The 27597-nt window shown below is 38.2% G+C and overlaps 2 pseudogenes; one reads left to right on the forward strand and one right to left on the reverse strand.

Moving 5' to 3' along the window:
- The window catches only part of LOC115849907 (RING finger protein 11-like), a 54283-nt pseudogene that overhangs the window by 11500 nt on the left and 15186 nt on the right, over positions 1-27597 (forward strand).
- LOC115849908 (centrosomal protein of 78 kDa-like) overlaps positions 9833-27597 on the reverse strand; it is a 33008-nt pseudogene continuing 15243 nt past the window's right edge.

Raw genomic sequence — 27597 nt, forward strand, 5'->3', positions numbered from 1 at the left:
TGCAACTGGTGTAATTTATTTTGGTATGTAGTGTGAGGTACAGACTTTAGTTTTAAATGGGTGTGTAGTTTTCTAGGCATCAATTTTAAAGATTATAACTTGACTTTATCACAATCAAACTTCCCAGACATACTAAGAACTATTTGTGGATATTCTTTTCTGTTTAATTTGTATATGTGTTCATTCATGTAGTAGTGCTACAATGTTTGAATTGTAGTGGCTTTATAGTTAAGTTATATAGCTACCTGCTAATTAACAGATACTCAACTTCTAATAAAATTTAGGACTTGTACCTGAATGCCTCCAGACTATGTTCTTCATTCACTCTTTACTATTCACTCAATATAAATTCAGAGCTGATATACATTAAAACTGAACTAAAGAGGCTAACATTTTTTAGTTTTCATCTATATTCCTAGATTCAAAATATGAGAAACTAATACAATGCAACATTTTTTAAAACCTCTAATGACTCACATTTTCTATCTCTAATTAAAACAGAATACCCTGTGGAATATCTTTGCATCATTTACCCGGTTTCATTAATTCTGGCTGCTGAAGTTAATTTAAATTCACTCTGGTAAAATGAGAGCTCAGTATAAGGTTTTAGCATCTCAGTGAGACTTACAAATAATCATCTGCTAGGTGGTAAACAGTAAACAGTCTTGTTTATTGCAAATAATCTTAGCCAATAAATGTTATTTATGCTCCATTTAAGAATAAAGATGTTAATCAGAGATCACAGAACGATCTTTTTGTTAAAGCTAAAAGCAATTCTGCTTTGATTAGTTGCAAATGCAAATATTACCCAACTTCTTTCTCCTTCTTTGATAGTTGTATAGAAATAAAACTAAATATAAGAATGTAAGCCAAACCCACTACAAATGAAACTGCACTACAGGCCCAGTATCTTCAGTGATTTCCAGAATGATTTCTATGCTCAAACCTTCATTCTATCCTCTCTTCCTAAACAGAATTGTTTTGTTTTGTTTTGTTTTTGAGTAACTTTTATTACACAAGAGATTCATATTCTTTATAGAGAAATCATGTAATTGAATAATCCAAAAATAGATTAAAAAAATAAAAATTAGCCATAATTCCACCTCTCAGATATATTATCACTGTATCTATTTTATAGTATAGCTTTCTTATATACATTTTTTAACATCTTTATTGCAGTATAATTGCTTTACAATGTTGTGTTAGTCTCTGCTGTATAACAGTGCATCGGCTATACGTATGTATATATCCCCATATCCCCTCCTTTTTGCGTCTCCCTCCCACCCTCCCTATCCCACGCCTCTAGGTGATCACAAAGCCCACAGCTGATCTCCCTGTGCTATTTGGCTGCTTCCCACTAGCTATCTGTTTTACATTTGGTAGTGTCTATGTGTCCATGCCACTCTCTCACTTCGTCCCAGATTACCCTTCCCCCTCCCCATGTCCCTAAACAGAATTTTAAGAAGATAGCCAAGATAAAATGAGAAACTGATTTAGACTTTGGTACCAGGTTTACAGCTTCAATGATTTAGGAAAATCCCTTGACAGCTATACTGAGCCTCAGTTTTCACATTTGTAAAAGGGTGAGGATTAAAAAAAACTGATACTTCTGGAAATGCCTGTCATTCTGATTGGATATTTTTAAAATGTTGACTGAAATTTAAATGTATAAATTATAAAAAGATGACAAAAAGAACTATTATCATTTTATTACCCAGATAAACCCTGGTGGCCCACTGATAGGAGACAGGGCTTCTCTAAGTAGTTTTCTTCATCCTGACTTCTGGACACTCCCTTCTTTAATCTGCTTTTGGAGGCACTGGGTGACATTTTGGCAAGTTTTATTCAATTTCTTTATGCCTTGATTTTAGGAAAGAAGAAGAGTAGCTGTGCTGAGCTCTGCCAGGTCAGATAGAATTTTGGAGTATTCTCGTTCTCTCTCTTGTAGACAGCCACTGTCATTTGGTAAGCCATAAGCCTTCCTTTGCTTTGACTGTGGTTAGGGTGTTTGCTGGATTTCTAAAATATATTTTTAGTGTTTACTTGTTTAGATTGAAAAGATTGGGCTATATTTTTAAAAGTTTATCCCTCCATTTTGGAAGGCCTTTTAAGTTGTGATATTACATGCAAGAGAGCTAACGGAATTCTGGACTCCATATTTTCGTTTTTACCTTTTTTTTTTTTTCTCAGACTTTGAACCAACAATGGCTAAGAATGAGAGGAACTCAGACCCGAATATTTTTTCCCTTGTCAAGCACAGAGAATATGGGAAAAAATGAAATTGGGAAATTGTTTTGCTTGTCTTCCTTTCCTCCTTTTTGGTCAGTTACCTTAGTCGTCCACCTCACTTTGTATTTCTAGCCTGGCTTCAGAAAGACCTGAATTTGATGAACTACACATTGTTGGAGTAGTAGATTGCTAGAAGGAACCAAGATCCAGACGACCTTAGATGGTGGCTTCATGGATTATATTCAAGGATGGTCCAGCCTATTTCCTCACTTCCATTGTGAAAGGAGTTCCCTATTCCTAAGATAATGGACCTATGTGCCACTGACACAGAAGATGGAGATTTATCCCAGTGCCTTTATATATGTATAGATACTAAAATTATGTATATATATATGTGTTTATATATAGATAATGCCTAATGGAAATATCTCAGATGTTCTATTTTGTTTTTTCTTTAATTTTACTTATAAAAATTGACGATTTTTTAACTCAAAAGAGGAGAACCTTAAAAATTAATTAAAAACACATTCTCAGTCGTAGTCTAAGGTTCAGAGTGACTTGGCAGAGAAAATTGCTGAATGGTTAGATAACAGTGCTGGTAGGCTTGGCTATTGTAACACTTTACATTTGAGTTTCTCTTCCTTGAAATTACAAGAACTATATGGCTCAAGAGAAAGATTGATAATTAGGAATATTCCGCTTGCTTTTAATATAGCCTATTGAAGAACATTTTGATTATTTGGAGATCATAGGAAGGAACCTTTATGATCTAACTTTTGAACAAGTAGTGTTGCAACACAAAGCTATGACTTAAAATTAAAAAGGAAATTTGAAATGACCTATTACTTTTGGCATCTCAAGCCAGATATCTGTCAGAAAAATGAGTCACTTTTCAGTCAAATGGGTGGTCAGCAATATAATTTTTCATTGGGAAGCTGAAAGACACCATTGCCAAACAGAGCATCTGCAGTGTTCACATCTATATTTGAGCATCTTTTGTTTTCCCAAGGGGTGCAGATGAGAAGAAGGAAGGCAGAGAAATGCACTTGCATAAAGCTTTCCAAGATGGATAGAACAGAGAGCATTCCCAGAGGCAGGTCAAGTTCAACACGAGAACAATTCTCTCAGTGCTTTCACAACTAGTTAAAATACAAGACCAGTAGTAACTCAGCTCTCAAATCAGTGCTGAAATCAAGCAGAAGGTTGTTAATATTGATACGGTTAACATACATCAAGTAGGGTTACAGAATTTTCTGAATCCAAAAGTTCTTCATAGTGTTGACATTTCCTTACTGAATTCCTAGGATTGTTTGGTTTCAAAGGCTGTTGTGCTCAAGACGCATTTGTTTTTAAATAATCCTTCATAAAAAGTTCAGCTTTCAGTCTAATATGATTGAAACCCAGCTTGAGTGTGTTTTATAATGCACTGAAATGGAAAGACTATGGGCATTGAATTATTCAAAACATGGTAGGCGAAGGAGTGATATGTGGGGAAGAGGTGATCAAAGAAATCAGTGAGACTTGATATGTCTTGTTATCGCATTTTATTTACCTTTTAGAACTCTTCCCAATATTAGAGGAAAGAAATCAGTATCAATTTTCACCTGTTACGTTCCACACTTCAATTATTAATGAATGTCAAATTCGACCACAGTTTTCTGTACCACCTGCTCTGCAATAATATTTCTGAGCCTTTATGAAAAATGTAAAATTGTCATTGAATTTCCAAACATGATTTCTCCAGTGGCTAATTCAGTTTGTTTTATTAATAAGCAAGTTCTGAGGAGTAATACTAATTTAATATGCCTGCATGTAAGGTTAAACTATAAATTATTCCTGCCGAAGGTGATGAGATCTGACTGCGATGTGGTGGTAGGGCACTCACCTTCCTGAACAAACCCTGCGAGCGTACAGTTCTTGGGAGAAACCAGTACTTCATATAGTAGCAAATCTGATATTATTTTGCATGTCTCCTGTAGCAGTGGAATGCACACACACACAAACATGATCATGGGTGAAAAAACACACATGCGCACCTTAGGTGCTTACATTAATTTCTGAATATAGTTCTCTGGAAAGAAAAAGTTTTACTGATGATTTGTATTTTTATAGTTTTTTATTTTATGCATACTAAAACACTTCATGAAATCACTTACTGTTTTGTTGTCCATGGAATCCTTTCAATTTTGAGATGCTAAATACAATAATGATTATAGTCCTTGGCCATGAAAGACTAAGTTACAGAGAACCTGGTGACTGGAGGTCAGAGCTGCCACGGAATTATTCTCTGCTCCAGAGACCATTAGAATATCACTGTGTACCCACTTAAGGATAGAATGCTGCTATTGAGAAACTAGCTGTCCTTTATTTCTACTAAAAGGAGAGAACAGTAGGGGAACTTGCCTGAGTGTATAAGACTTTCTCTGTTTTGTACAATAAGCCAAAAACAATACATGACATAGCCTCAGGTCTTTTGTCTTTTGTACCCAGCTCCTTCCTGTATTACTCCTGATCAATTACACTTAAATCCACAAGAGTTGCTTGAACATTTTGACAGTTATGTTCCCATACCCTGAAGCATTTTTAAAGGGTTACTGAGATAAAGCTATTTCAAAAAATACTCCCTCCAATTTTTTTCCGGGTGGCATCAGTGAAAAAGTAACTTAGAGGAAAAAAACTCCACCTTGAGTTCCTGGCCAACCACTCTAAGGCCAGGCAAGCATAAACCTTCATAGCAAAACCTAAGTTTGTTCCCAGTTGAGAATTTGGTTTCTATGGTCTTACTTAGAAAGTATATGGAAACTTTAATTCCCTATAAGCCCTTTCCAAAGAGTGAATACAGTTCATCATTAGTAAGAGATGATGAAAATTACAATTTTGTTGAATAGGTGGAATATATATTATATATAATATATATATTTATTTTTAATATATATATAAAGTTACTATTCAGAGTCCTAAAACATGGATTTTTCTTACTTACCAAGAATGAACAGTAACTTGATCTCTAAACACAATAAAGCACCTGGCCATAGCAGAATCATAACAAATATTTGCTATCAGAATGAATTCACTGTTCAGGTGTAAAGAGGGAATAGCTTCAGTTTGCCTCTTTCTTGCACCCCATTATTGAATCCTGGACAGAGGAGATTTTCTTGATTTTAATCTAAAGGAGAAATGTTCACTTTTGTTAAGATGGAAATTGACAACCTCAGTAGGTAGAGGCACTGTTTTTATTTGGCTGAATTCATGTTTCCAGTGATAATTCAAGGTATAATAGGGTTTTCTCTGCCACTCCAAAATCTGAAAATGATAAGCATCTCACCAGAGTTTCAGGATGGCCCATTACCTATGCTGTGGAAAGGATATTCAAAATACCATGTTTCATCAATGTCTTCTCAGATTTATTAATCAATGGACAACTACTGAGTTAAGACAGTGTTTTATCTTTGCTTCAAAAAAATAAAAACAAAAAACCCCCACAAACACAAAAAAACTGTTAACGATGAAAACTTATTATGCCAGGACTTAGTATGGCCTGACTTGGAAATTTAGTTTCAGAGGCTTTTGTGAATATACCAAGGAAAGAGGACCTAGGTGTATTTTATTCCCAGAGGCTGCCAATAAATATTTGCTTCACAGAGAAAAAATTAATATATAGTATAGGAGAGAGCCTGACAGATGCTTAACATTATTGAGTGACAGCAATGCCCAAACTCATCTGTGATCAAACACTATGAAAGTATCCTCCTAAGGATAAATTTATTACAAATAAGTGAAAATTCAATTATGGAGATACTTTGTTTCAGCTCTGATATGCAAAACACTTGGAAGTTGTCACTGTATCTTGTCCTTACAAGATAATGCGGTACAAAATGAAAATCAATGACTTTTCTCAGACGTGATTAATAAAACATGTAACTATGAAAGAATTTTAAAACTGTAATTATGTATGTGTATATATGTGTGTCTGAAAAATCTGGGTCAAAGAAAACTGAGGCTATCAGTATAAACTCATTTAACTTCTATCTCTTCTTATGTTTATTTCCTCCCAAACTTACCAGTATCCATCCAACTCGAAGGATACAAGTGATTTTTATATACTGTGCAAGGTTTTTTTCTTATTCATATGTCCATGTTTCCCCAATTCTCTAAATTATTATCTACATCTTCAGGATCTCCTTTATCGGTTCCTTCATTTCAACATATAAAATATAAGTCCTTCTCATTCTAAAAAATTCTTTTTTGCTAATTATGTTCTCTTTTCATCCAAACTCCTTGAGAGTAGCCTATTCCCACTGTCTTCACTAGCCCCGCCTGGCCCCCACAGGCAGCCCTACACCCTCAATTTATTGCCATCTGGCTTTTTGTCCACCACTTCACTGAACTGCTCTAAGGTCACTGGGGACCTAACTGCCCAAATCCAATGGACACTCACATTCTCTGAAGGATGGCACTGTCATCTACTTCCTCCTTCTTGAAACTTTATCACCTCACTCCTTCCCAGAATTCTTTCTCTGCTTATTACTTAAACGTTGTCAGTACTCACAATTCTCTGAAATCTCATCCATGTTCATGATTTTAATGACTGCTGATATGTGCTGATGACATTCAAATTTTTATCTTTCCATGTCTTCACGTGCATGTCCAGTTATCTACCAGTCTGTCTCCTGAATTCTACAGGTGCTTTACAATTCAACATGTCCAGAACTAAAGTCTTTTTCCCAATTCAGTTCTTTATCCCCTATTTCCAAACTCAATGATACCACCACCCAACCTTAGTCACACAGATGGGGGTTCAGCCTCCGCCTCCTACTTCTTCCTTACTTCCCAAGATCAAGTCTTGCTTGTAATTTCCTAAATACAATTAGAACTTATTTCCTCCCTTCGTCTATACCTTATTTCAGACCCCTTTCTTCTTGCTATTACCTGGTCTAGAAGTTACCAAATTGCTGTTTGGTGGAACCAGTTGTTAGACACTTCTGTTAAAAAAGGACACTAGAGTCAAATAGCTTTGAGGATGGCTGTGTACCATGCGCCTGCTGTGACAATCCAGAATGAACACTAGCTTGCAGCAGCCCCGAGGAGATGTACAGTAAAGAAACCTGATTAACTTTACTTAAGCCAGGTTCTCCCTTCTGCCGGCCTATAAACTTTTCAGTAGGGACAGGAGAGGAGGTGGCAGCGTGAAAGTCCCACTTGAAAATAAAAAACACTGCTCCTCAGAAGAGTGGGGCGTAATTGTCTCCAGGCTTCTTCAAATTCCTCATCCATACTGACGTCAGTGGTCTAAAATACCACCTGAACTTGTCCTTTCCATTCTTAGCTGTTTTCTGAGGAAACCAGCTCCACACACATGGGTGGTTAAGACCCGCTCTCCTCCTCCTCGCGGTCTCCTTTAGGGGCACTTGCCACTGCCTGGTGACACTGCACTGATCCTGCAGAGCCTGTGCCTGTGGCTCCGTAACACAGCCCTCGCACACTCATGGCTCTGGACTTCCGCTATCCTCTCTGCCTTGAGTGTCCTTTCCCTTCACCGGCTGACTCACCAGTTTTTCACGAGTCCTTTAAGACTTAGCTTAGCGACTGCCTCTTTCGATAACTTTTCTTTGCCTCACAGCTCCCCCTCTTCTTCCACAAACACTGACCAAACGCCCTGAATATGCCCATCACAGCATGTTATGTGCAGGATGAGACATCTGCTGTGTGTCTTCCCCTCTCACTCCACTGCTAAAGGGCCAACGCTACATCTTGCTCATTGTTTCACTCCTCTAACACCTAATCCATGACGAATGAACTAACTAGTACTGTAGTAGCCCTCTTAGTAACAATCAGGCAGGAACTTCTAGAAGAAATCTGACACTCCAGCTGTTCTCTGCTCTCACCTTTCAGTCTGAATGAACTAAAGACTCATCCGTACATGTTTTACCAGGGAGACATAATTTAATCCAGAGATGTGTCATCACATACTCTTACATACTCTGCCGTTTAAAAATTCTGCTCACGATGGGGGAAGGAGACAGGTGTGCTTTCTGACAGCCCCACTGTTTTGCACTTCTAGTGCTCACTGCCTTCTCTCTCAGTCCCTTCCTTAAACCCTTCTTCTCTTCTTAACAAGGAAACAGGATAACAAAGTAATTAAGAGCTTGGGTTCTGCCTATCTGTGAAACAGAAACATAACCAAGGACAGAGAGAATAGACTGGTGGTTACCAAGAGGGAGGGAGTGGGAGAGGATTGGATTGGGAGTTTGGGATTAGCAGATGCAAACTGGTGTATATACAGGATGGATAAACAAAAAGGTCCTACATGGGACTTCTCTGGTGGCGCAGTGGTTAAGAATACGCCTGCCAATGCAGGGACACGGGTTCGAGCCCTGGTCCGGGAAGATCCCACATGCCAGAGAGCAACTAAGCCCGATGCCACAACTACTTAAGTCCATGCACCTAGAGCCCGTGCTCTGCAACAAGAAAAGCCACCACAATGAGAAGCCTGCGCACCGCAACTAGAGAAAGCCTGCGTGCAGCAACGAAGGCCCAATGCAGCCAAAAATTAATAATTTATTTTAAAAAAGGTGGATGTATTTTAAAAAAACCAAAAAGGTCCTACTGTAGAGCACAGGGAACTATGTATCCTGTGATAAACCGTAATGGAAAAGAATATGAAAAAGAGTGTATATAAATGTGTAACTGAGTCACTTTCCTATACAGCAGTAATGAACACAACACTGTAATTCAACTATACGTCAATAAAAAAATAAAATTTTAAAAATTGCCATAAAAATAGTCACATAAGGGGGACTTCCCTGGTGGTCCAGTGGTTAAGACTTCACCTTCCAATGGAGGGGGTGAGGGTTCGATCCCTGGTGGGGGAGCTAAGATCCCACATGCCTTGAGGCCAAAAAACCAAAATATAAAACAGAAGCAATACTGTAACAAATGCAATAAACACTTTAAAAATGGTCGACATCAAAAAACATCTTTAAAGAAAAAATTCACATAAATCAGAAACAAATGAAACATAATAAAGTCCATACATTAAAAAAAAAAAAAGAGCATGTGTTCGGGTCACATCGCAGCTTCCCACTTACTTACAGCTGTGTAATTCTGGGCAACTCACATAATATCTCTTCAGACTCCTCATCTATAAACGGGGATGGTAACAGTTCCTTACCTCAGAGCGTTGCTGTAATCCATAAACACGGTTAAGTGCCTTGGTAAATGTTTGAGGCTCTCTGGTTATTGTGAATTAAAATACCTCAATGGCTTCTGGCCATGTGATTTATAATAGTTTGACATTTAACCAAATGGTAAAACTATTCCATTTATTATTCCCATCTCTTTTTAACCCTTACCCTGCTTTGTTGTTTATGTTTTCTCCCAACACAGAGTGCTAGTTCCAGGAGAGTAAAGGCTTTATTTTGTTCACTGCTGAAAGCAATAGCACCCAGAAAAGTACTGTACATATGAAGCCCTCAGTAAACACTAGCTGAATGAATGGTGCAAAGTGTCACAAGGAAAAGTACACCAAAACTTCCATTATAATTAAAAAGTATAGATAAATCTTTCTCTAATGGCTTCCAGTCAAGTAACTGAAACCACCATATGCTATAATAAAAACATAAGTAATTTATTAAAATTTGAAGGCAAAAACATAATTTTAAAAGATTTAGACCTATGTTAGGCGTGATAGAGTATGGATGCTTTCTTGAAATTCACAGTCACATCCAGGAGTATCACTTTCAGAATGTTCTAGTAGATTGAGTTTACTTTTAGTTGTCTTTGATGAAAGTCACTATTCTACTCTCTTTCTTAACAGAAATGTTTTTTCGAAGACTCACTTTTAATTGGTTTATTAACCAAAGAATTATTTTGCCCAATTCCTTTGCTTTTCCGCTTTACAGGTGAGTCAGAGCAGGAATGCAGGTCCTTCCCAGGTTGTTTCCTAGCAGAGTATTTTTTGGTATATTCACCTGCTTTGCTCATTTTCTCTGAAGAAGACCTGCTATTTCTAGATAATTCCTCTTCTTTTCTTTGACTTCCAGTTCCAGAAATGATGTCTGCTGAAGGGAGAACATGTTCTAGCAATGAAATCTTCAAAAGACTCCTGCCGCTGCTCTGTGACTGGGACCCCCAGGTTGTCTTTGGAAGTTTCTAAGGCCTCCTGAGTAGACACTGGGACATGGAAGGAGTCCAGAGGCAAAGGAATCCTAGCATCACCTGTAATTTTCTGAAACTGGATGGAAAAACAAAAGACAAGACAAAAATTCAGTGATGAACAAAGCCAACCATTAAAAAGTAGAGTTCAAAACTTCAGTGTTACTCTGTGATCTTATTATTAACACAGTCAATATTCAGATTTCAGAGCCAGTTTTTTTCTAATTATATCTTGCCAAGTGATCTCAGCTTAACCTAGCTATATCCAAGGGTATGTCCGCTACATTTTCAGACTTTGGTGACTGGGGTAGTTATTACCCATTTCCTTTCCCTCACTAAAAATAAAACCCTATTCTGTAAGATAATTAATTTCTCTTCTATCCTCCAGGCACATGCAAACAGTATATAGTTTGTGACCAGACTGTGTTCTCAAGCTGTTAGTTCCCAAGACCAGTCTGAGATTGGTTGATGGGGGCTCCAAGTAAGGCTAGAGGAAAAGCTGACAGGTTTTCCCCTCCCATTCCCATAACCAGGTGAGTCACTGTAATATGTTACCTATTAGCTATGTCTGGATTACTTATTTTAAAAATTATATCAGTATGTGTACCTTCATTAGTGTTCCTTCATTGTAAGCTGACTGCATACAAATAGAAACCTAAATAAAATATGAATAGAATAGACATTTATATAATTTACAATCTGGAATATTTTCTCTAATGTTTTCTTTCTTCATTAAGGATAGTTTGCTTTAACTCATAAATTTTCGAAAGAACTTCCAGTCTCCTTATTTACAACAATACAGTATCATGAAATGGGCAAACATTTACTAATCTCAGATTTGGAAAGGATTCCAGAGTCTTCTAGCTCCTGAGCATGTGAACTATTAGAGATTGATCATTATTGTTTTCTCCCTGACTTGGTCATTTCCTTTTTGCTAATCACTCTTAGAATCATTAAGTGCTGTTCTGTCCACTTACTTGGAGATTTTTCATTTGTCCTGGGGCACCCTGTTTTGATTCTGATTTTTCTTCTTCAAGTCCCTTTTCTTCTTTACATGGACTACTAACAGTAGAATTCATCTAGGGACGACCTAGTAAATGAAAATCTGACTGATCTGTACCAGCCATTGTGGCCAGCTGCCCAAGCCTGGACCAGAGGAGAAAAGGAGAAAAGACAAAGGTTATTATAATCACATAAGAGCAGTTTAGATTTCCCCAGACCTACAATCATGAAATACTTCTAAAACTCTTAAAAGCCAACATCCTACTCCAGACAAGCCTCTCTCTCCCCCAAAATCTCAGCCCTTTCCAGATTCATCCTCTAAGACACATCCCACTGTCTCACTAGGAGCTTCAACATGTACCATGCATTTCGTCCACTGCCTGTCACACCTCTATTCTCACACTTCTTTACCACCTTTCCTCCAGTTTCCAAGAATGTGTTTGTTCCTTCCTTCCCAACACCAACACCAATTCATTCACTGACAAAACACCACTCCATCAACTATCCATCTCCACCTCCCTCTTCCAGCAAAATTGCTCCCAGTTGAGAACCACTGACCTATATCTCCCCTGCAGATTAATAATAATTTTTACGTCTAAGGCAAAAATAACTTTAATTCAGACTTATCAAACAAGCAAAATAAGTGAAAGATAGGAAAATTCTTATGCATTCCCGAATACTTTCAATGAAAACTGCCTTCAATTTAGTCCTTACAAAAACCTACACCTACTAATTATCTACAGGTTACTCTTTTATAATGAGCTCCCCACTCTACCAAAGCAGGCTTCCCTATTTGCATTTCTTAACAAATTTAATTCCTCATTTTAAAAAGTCAACTATATTACCTATTATTACACTAAATATGGCCACGGAAGTGATGAAAATTGCTCCAGTTCCTCAGCAAACTACCATTATAGTCGCAAAGAGAAGAACGGCCATGAAGAGAAATGAACTAACCCAGCATCTTTAAGGACATCCAAGAAAGCCTGGAACTTCTGAAAAGAATTCTCAATGCTGCCCAAAACACCTGCATCACCCAGGATCAAGCTTGTCAATGAGTGGGCATGAAGGGTTTCAGACAAAGAGAAATTCATATTTCTTAATTGGGCATTTTCATGTTCCAGCTATAAAAGAAGGCTAAAAATGTCTGACATGATTTTTTCTCATTGTCTTCAGAAGTAGTCTTGCCTATTTCCAAGGAACAAAACTAAAACACTCAAAATGTAATTAATTTGTAATTAACCTAACTTTCCACCAGTAAAGACAGAGACCATATCACACAGTAACCAAAACCCACAGGCACCCAACAAAGTTTCCTATATAAACACTTAGGTGGTATATAAATAAACCGAAGTTATTGTTTTATTAATGATTTTTCACAAAAGATCACATTTCTAACTAGTTCAATTCATAATGGAGCCTCATTCCACATTAGAAAATTACCTGCTTTAAGTTTCTCTTAAATTAGAAAATGAAATATAGAATCTGATTTGAATAAAACATATTACAACTCTGCTGAATGTTAAGAATTAACTTTAGTGAGCAAAATATCTAATGCTTACGTTTAAAAGTCCTAAATCATACCCAACCCAATTTATTAAATGTACAATCACCAATATTTTCTTTGGCTTCTTGAAAATATTCCCCCTGTGCACTCTTCCCCTTCCGCTCATCATCTATGCACTTAAAACCCCCTGTAAGCTCAACTCTAGTATTTCTCAGAAAGGCCATTAATGTTCATGATGCCCCTTGTGCCTTACATGAGCAGGTGCTAAACATTTATTGAATGAGTGTCCGCCAATCCAATGGATGCACTTTCAAAAATTCCTCCCTACACTCACCCTGTGATAAATTATATTTAGATAGAACTTTTTAGATTATGCCCTGCTTTCATGCACATTCCCTAATGTAATTCTCATAGTATATATTTTTATCTTTCATTGCATTCTCAGAAGTTTTCCAATATCTTAAATTTATTTAAATGATTCACTTTCCTAATTCATTGCCAGGAGAGTCTCATCGTGTACAGTATATGCACAAAAAGTGCCTTTTTGAATCAAAGAATCATGAACAGGAAATAAGCTAATGTCATCTAAAAGCACGCACGCACACACACACACACACACACACATAACAAAACCAGATTTTCACATTTTTAAAAACATGCTTTCCAGAATATAGATCATATGATCACTAAATACCAGTAAATGCAAAAGTCCATATTACACAACCAATTTGCAACATATTACAGTTTTAAAGCTTACAAATTATGTGTATATGGCTTAAAATCAAATCAAAATAAAACCAAAACACTCTCTAAAGCAGAAGAAGAAACTTGTTTACCTCACTGACTCGTTTATCAGCCTTCAGTCTTATTACTCTTTCCTCCTTTAACTGCTTTAGTCACTCCTCCAGGTTTTCCTAAACAAACAGAGTCAATATTATAACTAATTCATAGTATAATATCCCAAAGCCTTTCCAGCTATTGGTCTCATCAGGATTTAGGGGCAGAGCCAGAAGTGAACTCAGATTTTAGTCTGCTACTGGTAATATCATACCATGCTAGTGAAATGAATTATCAAAATCTATCAAATTAGCATAGGTAAGATTTATTTAAATTCCACTCTTCCCAACATAAATTTGTGGCAGCCCACCATAAAAGGCATATGCATATAACATAGTAAGTCAGAAATAAGAAGTTAAGACCACGAAAGAAAAATTCTATTTGTGGCTCTCTTTACAGCAGGAAGTCCTATTAATGAACATGCTTAACACACCTGAATTGCCTAATTGCAGATTCAAAAGCATGTTTTTAAAAAGTAATCACTTTTAAAGCAATTCACAGTCAAGCACTGTTCCTGGAGTTCCCTGGGTATGAAATAATCTAATCATCAAAACCCTAAAAGGGGGCTTTCCTGCTGGCACAGTGGTTAAGAATCCACCTGCCGGTGCAGGGGACACGGGTTCGAGCCCTAGTCCGGGAAGAACCCACATGCCACGGAGCAGCTAAGCCCGTGCACCACGACTACTGAGCCTACGCTCTAGAACCCACGTGCCACAACTACTGAAGCCTGCACGCCTAGAGCCTGTGCTCTGCAATAAGAGACGCCACCACACTGCAACGAAGAGTAGCCCCCCGCTCGACGCAACTGGAGAAAGCCCGCGAGCAGCAACGAAGAACTAACGCAGCCAAAAATAAATAAATAAAATAAATGTGTAAAACAAAAAACCCTATGAGGAAAGAACGATCACTAACTCCATGTTTTTGTTTTTGTTTTTTTGCATTACGCGGGCCTCTCACTGTTGTGGCCTCTCCCATTGCGGAGCACAGGCTCCGGACAAGCAGGCTCAGCGGCCAAGGCTCTTGGGCCTAGCCGCTCCGCGGCATGTGGGATCCTCCCGGACCGGGGCGCGAACCCGTGTCCCCTGCATCGACAGGCGGACTCTCAACCACTGCACCACCAGGGAAGCCCTATTTTCCAGATGAGGGAAACAAGAGGCAGAGAAGTAGAATAAGTAGAGCAGCACAGCCAAGGTCACACCACTAAGTAGCAGAGCCACACTGTGGACTCAGGAAGCTGGGTGCCATTCCTGTTCACAGAGGTGGTAGTCTTCCCATTCACCAAGGGCACTGAAATAAAATGAACACTGATAAACTCCCTTAGGAGTTTCAGGAACTAAGACACTTCGCTCCTTGAAGTGGGGACACTGCTTGCAATAGGCAGAATTCTAACAGAGCCCCCAAGATTCCTACTTACTGAAGTACACAAACCTTCCACTTATCCAATCAAACTCTAAATCTAGGTGCTGTAATGAAGGGATTTTGCAGATGGAATTAAGGTTCAAAATCAGTTGATTTTTTAAGATAGGGAGATTATTCTAGGTGGATGTGACCTACTCAGGCACCCTATGAAAAGGACCTGAACTCTTCCTGAATTGAAGTTCAAAAGGGACAAGAGGGAGACTCTCCATTGCTGGCTCTGAATAAGTCCAATGCTGCGGCAGGGAAGGCAAGCGAGAGGCCTCTAGGACCTGAGACTGTCCCCCGACTGACAGCCAGCAAGGAAATGGGGACCTCTGTCCTGCAACTGCAGAATCTGAATTATGCCAACAAGCCGAAGAAGACTGGAGGCATTCTTTCCCAGAGCCTCTGGATGCTAACACAGCCTGACTGACATCTTGATTTCAGCTCTGTGACCCACACAAACTATGGTGAACATCCAACATTTGGGGCTCAGTGTCTTACACTTAAATTTCACATGCTTTAACACTCTTGGGAGGGAACCCACATGTTCCAGTGTGTATCTGAGCAGGAAACGCAGTCACGCTGTGCCTGGACTTCTGACCTACAGAACTGTGAGCTAGTCAAATAGGTATTGTTTTCAGTCAGTAAGAGTGCAGTAAAAGAATTAATATTCTACTCAGCTTCCAGGTTCGTGAACAAAACAAACGATTTTCATTGTTTTACGCCACTGTTTCAGGGTGGTCTCCTATGCAGCGATAAACAATCAGAATACCTACACTTATGAAAACAGTAAGGTATATTTATACATTTTAGCTGCTTTGAACAATCACTTAAAGAATGAGGAACTCTATTATATGCCATCATTGGGAGAGGAGCTGGTATGACTTTCTGGAGAGTAGCTTTTGGTACCTAACAACAATCCTACATCAGGGGTTTACCCTAAGGAAATCAAAGATGTGGGCAAAGATTTATCTACCAACATGATGTCATAAGATTGTTTATACCCAAACCCTAGAAGAAAGCTAAGAGCCTCCAAATTAGGATTGGTTTAAACAAAAACAGCTCACCATATGAAGGAATGTGCTATGAAGCCACTAAGAAAATAATGACAACAGGTCTCAACCAGAGTTAATGAATGGGCTTCAGGAGTTCTACATTCAAAATATATCTCTGCGTTTTTCCTGGGAGATGGTGCATAAGCTTAATCAAATTCTCTGATGCAGAAGAGTATTTAGTGATAAGACAAAATATTTTTCATACATTTTTCAGACAAAAGAGCAGATTAGGTGTGTGTACATGCAGAGGTGGCTTTTATTTCCTTCAATGAGTTGTCCATTGTTTTCAAAAATTTACTCAATGAACATATATTTTTATATTCAGATCATATGTTTAAAAAACTGACAGTCTAAGAACTTCAAATTCTTTAATGTTTCATGACTAAAGCCAGCCAAGTTTTCAATGGGGAAAAAGGGGGAAAAATTGCAAAATTCCTCTACTTTCAATATAATGGTTTAATAAATCTTCTAAAACCGATTTCAAAGAATTTCTAAACAAATAAGCAAACAAACAAAAAAACCCTCACCACAGGAAAGTAGAGTAAAACTGTCTGACTGGTTCTAAATAGCACATCAAAGTGCAATTACATGAAATAGTTTCTCCCTCTAGTGGAGGGAATTAGAACACAGTGTTAAATTTTTGTGAAAAAGTGTACCCTCCTCCCACAAAGTATTAGTAATTCATGCCCCTTACATGGAAATATGGAAGCAAAAAAGTTAGAAAGTAAAATTGCTTGATATTCTATTACTTAGGTAAGACTAATGATAAGGCTTTGGAATAATTTTCCTTCCTGTCATCTGCTCTCCCTTCCTCCCTTCTGTACACTGGCTAGGGTGATTTTTCTGGGACAAAGCTCCCATCATATTGGATATCAAATTTTAGGTTCACCTTTTCTCCATTTAACATTGAAATCAATCATTTCTCATATAATCAGGGGATTCATAACCTAGATTTTTTTGTGTGGGCTACAGAATATTCCACTGAGTGGGTTTACTGGTTAACGACTTTACACATTTAAATTCTTTCCAACTTTTCAATATTATAAGACAAAATAACCGTTTTTACGCATGAAAGCTTTTTTCTGTATTGAGAATAACGTTCTTGCAAGAAATCCATAAAAATGAGTTTGAGGTCAAAGCAAATGAACATTTTTAAGGCTCTGAGGTACCTATCTCCAAACTTCTTTCCAAAAGATTTCTGAGATTTTGGGGCTGCCCTGGTGGCGCAGTGGTTGAAAATCTGCCTGCCAATGCAGGGGACGCGGGTTCAAGCCCTGGTCTGGGAAGATCCCACATGCCGCGGAGCAGCTAAGCCCGTGAGCCACAACTACTGAGCCTGTGCGTCTGGAGCCTGTGCTCCGCAACAAGAGAGGCCGCGGTAGTGAAGAGCCCTACGCACTGCGATGAAGAGTGGCCCCTGCTCGCCGCAACTAGAGAAAGCCCTCGCACAGAAACGAAGACCCAACACAGCCAAAAATAAATATAAAAATAAATAAATAAAAGATTACTATTAAGAAAAAAAGATTTCTGAGATTTTATACTGCCATCAGCGATGTATCACTTGGTATATAACCTCTACTACAACTGTTGGCTTATTTCCTCACGTAGAGTGCAAGTTATTTGAAGATAGGGGGTGTATTTTATTAAGTGTTTATCCCCAGCACCTGTGCCTAGCACAACGTAGGCGGTCAATAAATAATTGCTTAATAAGGAAAATCCCTGCCAATACAAGATGTATGTGTGTGAAAGACAGACTGTGTGTTTTTCTCTAACTGGATAGATGAAAACTTGTCATCTTCTTTAATGGCAATGTTTTTTCTTATAATTAGCAATTAAATTTCTCTTTTAGATTATACTGTAAAAATTCAGATTCTCTGAGGCAAATGGGCCTGGCACTACCCATTAGCTATATAACCTTGGACAAGTTCTATAACTCTAGGCCTCAACTTCCTCATCTATAAAATGGAGATAAGCTCCCGTATCACAGAGCTCTTGTGAGGATTACATGAGTTAAAACACATATAAAATTAGAAGAGTGCATGGTACGCAGCATATGTCCAATTAATGCTGAATGAATAACATGTGAATGCAAACAGTAGTGAAGGGCTTAAAATGAAATAGTCTCATCCCACTCCCACATCCAGCACTCAAGAAGCGACCGATTCTTTACTCAGGTTTTTAATTGTAAAATACGATATGCGTACTGAGAAGTGCACAGAACAAAACGGTCAGTGTGACAAAGAGAATACTTACATAACCAGTACTCGAATCTGAAAGTATTGATACTTGTCAGCATCTCAAAACCCCCCCATATCCTTTTCCCATCACAATCTCCTTCCTTCTTCCCAGTTAAACACCATCCTCATTTCTTGACAATCCTTTCCTTTAACCTGCATGCATCCCTAACAAGAGTTTAGTTTTGTCATCTAACTTTATGTAGACGATCATAGTATATGAAGTCTTTTCTATCTTATTTCTTTCACTCAACATAGGTTTAAAAAATTCATCCACATTGCAGCCTGTAGCTCTAGTTCATTCAATTTTATTGCTTGATAGTTTTCCCACTGTACGAATACACATAATTTATTTAATTTTTGACTCTTAATGGACATTTAGTTTGTTTTCAGTTTGTGCTAATGCAAATCATGGACAGGAATCCTGCTGTACCGGCTATTCTGGTGCATTTACACAGGGCAGGGGTGAGGGCTGCTGGGTCCCAGGCTATTTATATACATTCAGTTGATGGAGAGTGCTAAATGCTTTCCAAAGTAGTTGTGTCGATTTATACTCCAGTATAAGCAGGGTAGAGGATTCCCATAGTACTCCAGGTCTACAATACCTGATACTACCACACTTCATGTATTTGTCAAACTGATTGGCATGTAGTTTCATTGGTTTTGACTCACTTTTCTCTTATTACTTAATGAAGTCGTACACTTTTCTGTGTTTACTGGCTGTTTGGATTTCCTTTTTTATGAGGTTTACGTCAACTACTGTTATTTTTTAATTATTATTATTTATTTATTTTTGGCTGAGTAGGGTCTTCATTGCTGCGTGCAGCCTTTCTCTAGTTGCGGTGAGCGGGGGCTACTCTTCATTGCAGTGGCTTCTCTTGTCATGGAGCACAGGATCTAGGCAGGCGGGCTTCAGTAGTTGTGGCACGTGGGCTCAGTAGTTGTGGCTCGCAGGCTCTAGAGCACAGGCTCTGTAGTTGTGGCGCACAGGCTTCGTTGCTCCGCGGCATTTGGGATCTTCCCGGACTAGGGCTCGAACCCATGTCCCCTGCCTTGGCAGGCAGATTATTAACCACTGAGACACCAGGGAGGTCCAACTATTGTTATTTTGAATTCTTCTCCATTTCCACGTAATACTCTTACATGATCATTTTCTGACTAAGCTGGAGGCATTATCTGTTCACTTTCTATTTTACTAAGTAAGGGTTTAGTTCCTTTACACTCTTCCTATGTCCACACTGCTCAGTAAAGTTATGTCATCATTAGTTATTCCACTGCTCATGATCTCTTTGACTTGTAGTGATATACTTAAAAACCTACATTGTTGATCAACTATAAACTCTCTCAACGTCACGCTTTGTAAAATGAGGACATTCATACCATCTTCCCTTTTTTCTACCTCCTGTCTACCTTCCAGACCTAGCTTTTACATTGTCAGAGTTGAAATTTATATTCTGTTCTATGTGCAGTTAAGTCTTCTGTTATTTGAGAGTCAGTAGGGAGTAAGGTTTAAGACAACAGGTAGAGAGCCTAAACTCAAAACCTCGATCCAACCCTAAATTAGGTACAGCCTGGGCAAGTTCCTACCCTGTCTTAGCTTCCTTTTCACAAAAGTGGGAATGATATTAGCACCAACCTCATAAGGCTATTCAGAGGATTAAATGAGTTAATATATGCAAAAACACTTAGAGCCTAATATATACTAAGTACATACTAGTACATTTCAGTACATACCAAGTTAATGCAAATACATACTAAGTATAGTTTAGGTTAGTTATTTGTTATTACATGCAAGTTGACAATAAAAGCTGCAAACCAAGACAGTATTGCCATTATTACAATGAAATTAATATTGCCCACTGCAGATGTACTGTCTCTGTGTATAGATTACACCTCGTTCCATACTGTGTCAGTGTTACTGCCCTTGTGCAGGGTGACCACATACCCCAAGCCGCCTTGGGCTGTTCCAGTTTATACCTGTTGTCCTGATGTTACAGCATTAGAGTGCCTCCTTACACTATTGAAGTGTAAGGAGTTTGGACAAGTTCTGGTTTGGACAACAAATTAGATAGGTGGTCATTACCCCCGTGTGTTGCTGAAAAGGGGGACATCTATAGTGTCAAGTTTAAGTGGATTCTTCTCTTCCTCACCAATAGTAGGTTAAAAATCAACCATAGCTTAGTTTGCTTCAGGTTTATGTCAGTATAGCCTTTTGTCCTCTGGAGTTCAAGTTCCTTCTCCTCTTCCTCTCCCTCCTCCCTTCCAACAGTGCCTAATACCTAGTAAGTATGATATGCCTCAAGGTGTTTCTCAGCTCTCAATCACACAATCAATAGAAGCCTCTCCAATCTAGACTAGCTGCTCTCTGCACTGAATCCCCTATTACCTTCCTTCTTGGTTTATTGCCTCATTTTGCTGGGTTATTTCTATAAATAGCTTAAGGTGTAGCACACGAGGTCAAATTTTCAAATTTCTTTGTGTACAAAATATCTTCTTCAGCCTCCACTTATGACTGATAGTTTGGCTGGATACAAACACCTAGGGTGAAAATTATGTGCCTGAAAAACTTTGGAGGTATCTTCTCATGCCTTCCAGGATCCATGGTGCTGATGACAAGTATGATAAAATCAGATTTTAACTTTTTCTTTTTAGGTGACCAGTATTTTTCTCTCTGGAATGGATGTATCCTGTCAGTATTTTATTCTATGTTAAATTATTTTTTCAGTATTTTAAAGTTTCATAATGAAGGGTGCCTAGGTGTGAGTCTATTCTTGTTCATCATGCTCAAAACTTGAGTAACTATTTTCAATCAGAGGCCTGATGTCTACTTTAAGCTGTGGGGAATTTTGTTGCCCTTTGACAGCTCCCCTCCATTTTTTTTCTGGGTCTGGAGTTTCTAATAGTTACATGTTGCATCTCCCAGATGCAACCTCTTTAACATATTGCTATCACATTTTCCACTGTATCTTTCTTTTTTATATAATGAGAAATTTTTTAGATTCCTACTGAAGTTATTTCAGCAACCATATTTTCATTTCCAAGAGAACTCTCTTGCTTTCTGACCATTCTCTTTTTAATTAACACCCTAGCCTTATTTTATAGTTGCTAGCTCTTTTTAAATTTCCCTCAGAATACTAATTAGGGTTTTTTCTTAAATTATTTTGTTCCCTAAATTGTCCCCGGTCCTACCAGGATACGTTTACACACTTTTTCCCCTCTCTCATGTTGTAAGCTTTACTCAACTATCAGGCAAATGACAGTTATTTTCTATTTAAGAATGAGCGCAGAAAGCTCCCTGAAGTCAACGATTGATTGGTTTTCTTATGCAGGAAGAAGCGGGGAGTAACTGTAATAGGATCTCCCCCAAACACAATTTTCTAGGGTGTAAAAACTCACACTAGCTGCCCTAGTTCTCGCCAGTTTCACTGTTTTCAAAATGAAATCATCTCATTTCAGGAGAGTGAGGGCGGGGCTGGGAGTCCACTCCTCCAAACACAACCCTTCAATGAGCTCCCCTATTTCAGTCACACTTTTAACTAACTCCACCCTCTCTCCTACATGCGCATCTGAGCATGGGGCTACTTCTGCAGGTGGGGTCAGAATCCTCCTCAGTTGCAGGTGGTCCCTGTGCATATTCTAGGTGATGCTTTTCCTCTGTCCTACTGCCTCAGTTTCACACTCTTCCACTTGTCTTCCGTCTTTCAAAACTATGTTGAAATCCCTTGATTGTTGTGGGCTTATATACTTAAACACTTTGATACCATCCTTGTAGTGTCTTGTCAAAATGGAGAAGAGCTGAAAGGGTTCTCAGTGCATTCTGAATCTGCTATTCTGTGGTCCCAGTGTGTAAACTTCTTGGTCCTCCCCAGTGTCTATCATTACTATTAGAAATACAATCTCCTGGTCTACTCATGAAGGAAATGAATACAACACATCTAAAATGACAAGGAATGCGGGTTAGATGCTCTAGGGTCTTGTCGTACTCTGCCATTTACTAATAAACCACTTACGTGCTACAAATTGTAGGTGCTCATTTATAAAATGAAAGAGGGTAACACTACATGAACTATAGATTTCTCCTACTCTAACATTTCATAATTTTCTAAGTTTTTTTCTTAAAATTTCTCTATATTATCATTAATTTTAATTAAAAAATAAAAATCTAACTTTCTCTTTTGAAAATCAAAGAGTTAATTCCCATAGTCCTACAATAATGGGATAATTAGTTCTGAAACCGGTCAAGTTTCATACGAAAAGAAAATCATATTAAATTTTTAAAAATTAAACATGGGACTTTGTAGCACAAAGACAAGGTCCCCCCCAAATGGTGTTCCTTTATTTACTAGAAATGTTCAGCTCTTCATTAAAGTTGAAATAAAATAAATATATTATATTTTAGGTGCAAAAATTTCTTATGAAAATCAATTTTTCTTTTCTGTCCATACAAACAAAAGTATGGAATGACAATAGAGGTCAGGTTTATTTGGTAATAGAATGTAGCTTCTTGATATTTTTTATTTTAGGAAAGGAGAATATCGACATCAAAACTTTTTTCAACTTTACTTTTATTTAAAATGAGGCCATATTTTCCTCTTGTAAAAAGAGAGTTCAACTAGAACTGTCAATTTTCTCATCTGTAAAACAAGAGCATTGAATCAGCTGACTATATTCATTCAGAACTCAATTTCTTTATCTTATGATCACTAAGGTTCTCCCTAAATCTAATATACTAAGGTTCTAAGGAAAGGAAAATATATTACTAACGACATGTTTTGATTTTTATTTCTTAGAGTTCAAATGTCCACCATTCACCTTGGTCTAAGGTTAACCATTCAAGGGGATACAATGCAGATGGGAGTAGAAAACAGAACCCTCACACAAGCTGTGCAGTGTTGCAATCAGGCTTGCGTTTGAAAAATAATCTTCTCTATAGCTTTAAAGTGATACCTTTGTACCGGCAATGCTTCTTGTTTCAAATGGATTTTCTCTGGCTCTTCCTGAACACTTTCTGAGGAATCATCGACCTCTTCAATTTCTGAGGAGGAAGGACTCTCTACTGTCACAGTCACAGGAAATTCTCATGGACCTGAGTGTCACAAGAAGAAGACAGGAAACCACACAGTTGTTAAACTATAGTGCAAAGAAAGAAGACAAGATTGTATAAAAGACAACACAAGCCAGATACCAAATATGCAAATATTAGAGGACATTTAACAAAAGTGATCTGAGGTATCATTATTTATAAACGTCTCTCACTGCTCCTTAGTCTAAAACAGGCAATGACTAATTAAAAGTACAGTAACTTATTTTTGCTATGTTACTGTACAGACCTCTGTTGTACATGGTTAGGATTAGTAATGGGAATTGCCCATATTATTTTATTAAGTTTCTTTCACAGAAGCCAAGGGAAGATCCAAGGTAACCATTTTTTCTCAGATCAACTTTAGACTGCAAATGAAAAATTTATTTTTCGCTATCAGACAAAAACAGTCTGGAAGAAAATGTAGTTTTTCAGAGGAAAATACATCAGTAAAGGGACTGATAAAGAATCAGAAGAATAATCAGAAAGTCAACATATCTAAGCTGTGTATAAAACAGATGTTAGAATTTAAAAAAGTAAATAACATACACATACATAACTAAAACTGACCCATCAAAAATTTCATCTTCTCATCACCCTTAAGCCAAAACTAGGGTAACAGTAATACAATTCTCCTGTCAAGCTTCACTGTCACTGCAATGTTATTCAATTGGACATTTCCAAACATTTAAAACCTGACCTGGCCACAACCCCATAAAAGTCTACAGATCATAAAGAAGTGTGCTGGGATTATGTAACTATGCAGAAGACAAGTCACTAGGACATCATTTTGACAACAAGCTGCAAACCTGCAGCATAGGAAAATCCCAACAGGAGAACAAGGCGCACATCCTTCTCTCTGGGCATGCAAGGGCAAGACTGACACCCAAGATGCTCTTCTCTCAACCTCAGCAGAGGTGCCTCTCACAGAGCAACTATGCAGTCTCCCAGAACCACTGGGAAGGAGAATCTGATACTGACAGTATTAGCTTGCCATGAGGCCAGAAGCGAGGGAATGTGTGTGGCCTTGGTGAGACAGCAGAGGTTTGGGAGATGTTGCTTTATATTGGCTTTCAGATCAGGAATTTGTACATATAGCCCATAAACAACGTTTCTTGAAAACATATGAACATTCTTGAGTATGACAGCTCCATGTGAGGGGTCAGAAATGGCAGTAAAGTTCATTTTACTGGCTAACAGCTGATTTGCAGACTGGAGAACAGGCTTTCTTGTTTACAGACAACCACAAGGCTGCCAGTCGTGTGCCAAATCCACACAACTACACAGTTGCATTGGGAGAGCGAACAAACATGTTTTACATGGATTTATTTCAGAGAGGGAAGTGCTTCTTGTAAGGCTCTGTCAGTTTAAAAAGCAAGAAGAATGACCATCCACCTTTCCCAATTCAAGCCCTATATATCACAAATATAGCTACACACCAGCAACTGATTACATACATCACGAGCTTTGATGAATGGAAAGCCCCTAAAAAAGATATCAACAAAACGAAGCTAGATATTGATGTAAATACATCACCAGTTAAACCCAGTTAATTCTATTTAGTATTATGTACAGTATCCACACAGAATTGTGTATAAAAATAAATAAGCTCAAAAGAAGGACCTGGAAGGCTCTGCTATGGAGAAAACTGAACAGAATTCAGCTGACTGGCTTGGTAATAACTCTCTGAACTGCTGAGAGGCCCCTTCAGTTCCTATGTTCAGTATGGTTGAGATTTCAGTCTCACTTCTGTAAATGGTGATATTAATCGTTCTCTAATTTACCACTCTGTGTGACGAGGATGGACCTGAGATAGTGTCTCAGGAAGAAGATAAAAAACCACAGAGTTGTTAAACTCAAATGCAAAGACTGGGGATTCAACACTATACTTTATGCAACAGCAATTCACATTACCATTTGGTCAGATTCTTTCAACAAAACAAAAGATGCACTCACATGTATTAAAAGACAAATTTAACTGCCATCTGTATCAATATGTTAATGTGCTCCAATCACATGTTTTCATGAAAGTTTAAACATAAAATCACCTTTACGATCTGGGCCATGTGATCTGTTCCCTGCCATGTCAGATTATACCCCGTGAAGTTTACTGTCTTAAGAGTGATAGAGTTCTTTATACCTTGACAAATAACTAAAAGGAAAATAAAAACCCACACACACAATAAGATGAAGAGCCTATACATTTGTCAATCTTGATTTATTTGCTTTTCTTGAGTCAATTGGAGGTTTATAGCCACATTCTTAAAATCATTAACTGCAATCTTCCCAAACAGGTAATTGATGAACTGATGCATTCTAAAACTTGTCAGTAACGAAGTGTTATTCCAGTTTACAGCAACAGTTTAATTCTATTTCGGTACTAAAACTGAATACACTGAATACTGCAAACTTTATTCCCAACCACTCAGTAAAGTACTACATACATTTGAGACAAAGGGGAAAAAAAGAAAAACCTAAAAAGCCTAAGACTCTTCTGATTTTCATTTCCAATGATACATGCCAATCTTGATGATCAATCAGCGACTTAAATGTCAACTATAAACCCAGTATTTTATTAGCTGCTATGCAGTATAAGAGCAATAGAAGAGAGAGGACCTCAAACCCTCTGTTCCCTCAAATTGAAAGGCAGGCTTCCTGACCCCTCCAGACCACTACTGGACACAGGGAACACACACTAATGTTTCAGGACCCCAATCAAGAGTCACCTGCTTTGTGATTACTTCCATGACACACCCTCACCAACACCATTGAATTTGCTGCTCCTACGGGACGTTACATATATTTCCTATTTTAACACATACCACAGTGCAGTATAATTATGATTGCAGATACATGTTCTAACAATTTAAAGATCATGATGACTTTTTTGCTCTTTATATCTTGCTATTTCCCTTCCCATATTTCTTGAAGAGAAACCATAAAAATATAAACAAACACAAAAAACAGAAAATATACAAAACATGTGGTTTATGGCTTAACACAGACTTAAGTAAGATTAATTCTGACAGTATCCAGCATGACAAACTTCCATGGTACAAATGAGAATGGACCAAGGTTTGAGCAGGTATAGGAGACAATCCAGGCATGAACAACACCAAGAAAAGGTAGACAGGAAGTAACGTGGTGTGTAGGAAATCACGAGACCAGTCTGATGGGAAGAGACTTAAACAAGACTGAAACTCACTTTCTAAACCTCCATCTCCAATTGGACAATTCGCAAGACACAGGTGCCCCAAAGTGGCCGATTTATTCAATCCCTTTAATGGGGAGGAACAGTTTAAAATTTTACCCCTTTAGTTTGCCCCAAAAGCAACTATCAAATGTTGGCAGGACACAATGAAGGCTTACCTTTGTTAACATAGTTACGTCTCTTTCTCTCACAACTAGCCCACTTAGTTCCAGGTTCCTTAGCGCACCTGACGCACTTACACAGCGTCTAAGAGCTTTACACAACTGGAAGGTCACATCTTTATTTCTCATTGCAGGAACACAACTTCTGGAAACTTTATTTCTGTCAGAACCTAAAGCAAAATTATTGTAAAATGAGTGATATAAACCATACATTTTATCACCGTTAAACAACTAAAAAGAAAAAAAGCGTCTGCTCTGTGCTAAGGATTAGAAACCACTCCTGCCCTTAAAGCCTCATTAAGGAGGGACATGTGTAAACTCAAAATTTCAATCACATGAGATAAAGAACCATAACCTTTATGCACAGAGGTTCCTATGGAAGCTAAAAGTTATGTCTGACGGCTTCATGATAACCCTGAAGTACAATCGAGAAAGATGAGGCTATGCAGAGTTGGAGGAGGAGGTGCATTAACTGCAGAGGGAGCACCTTTGCAAAGACACTCAAGCCTGACTCCTGCTGGGCACTGCAGGTGGGGATGACTAAAGGCCAGGGGTCCAAGTGTGAGAAGGGACAGAAAATAGAGATGTTGGTCGAATCAAGCCTGGGAGAGAGCATGGCTTGTATCCCACAGGTGATGAGGTCCGGGGCTACCACTGGCTGAGTAAGGGTGCCTCCACTGATTAGCAAAAGGCACCCCGCTGCTGAAGGACCAGTTAGATAAAGGG

Source organism: Globicephala melas, chromosome 6 (genome assembly GCF_963455315.2).
Source record: "Globicephala melas chromosome 6, mGloMel1.2, whole genome shotgun sequence".
NCBI classification, from domain to species: domain Eukaryota; kingdom Metazoa; phylum Chordata; class Mammalia; order Artiodactyla; family Delphinidae; genus Globicephala; species Globicephala melas.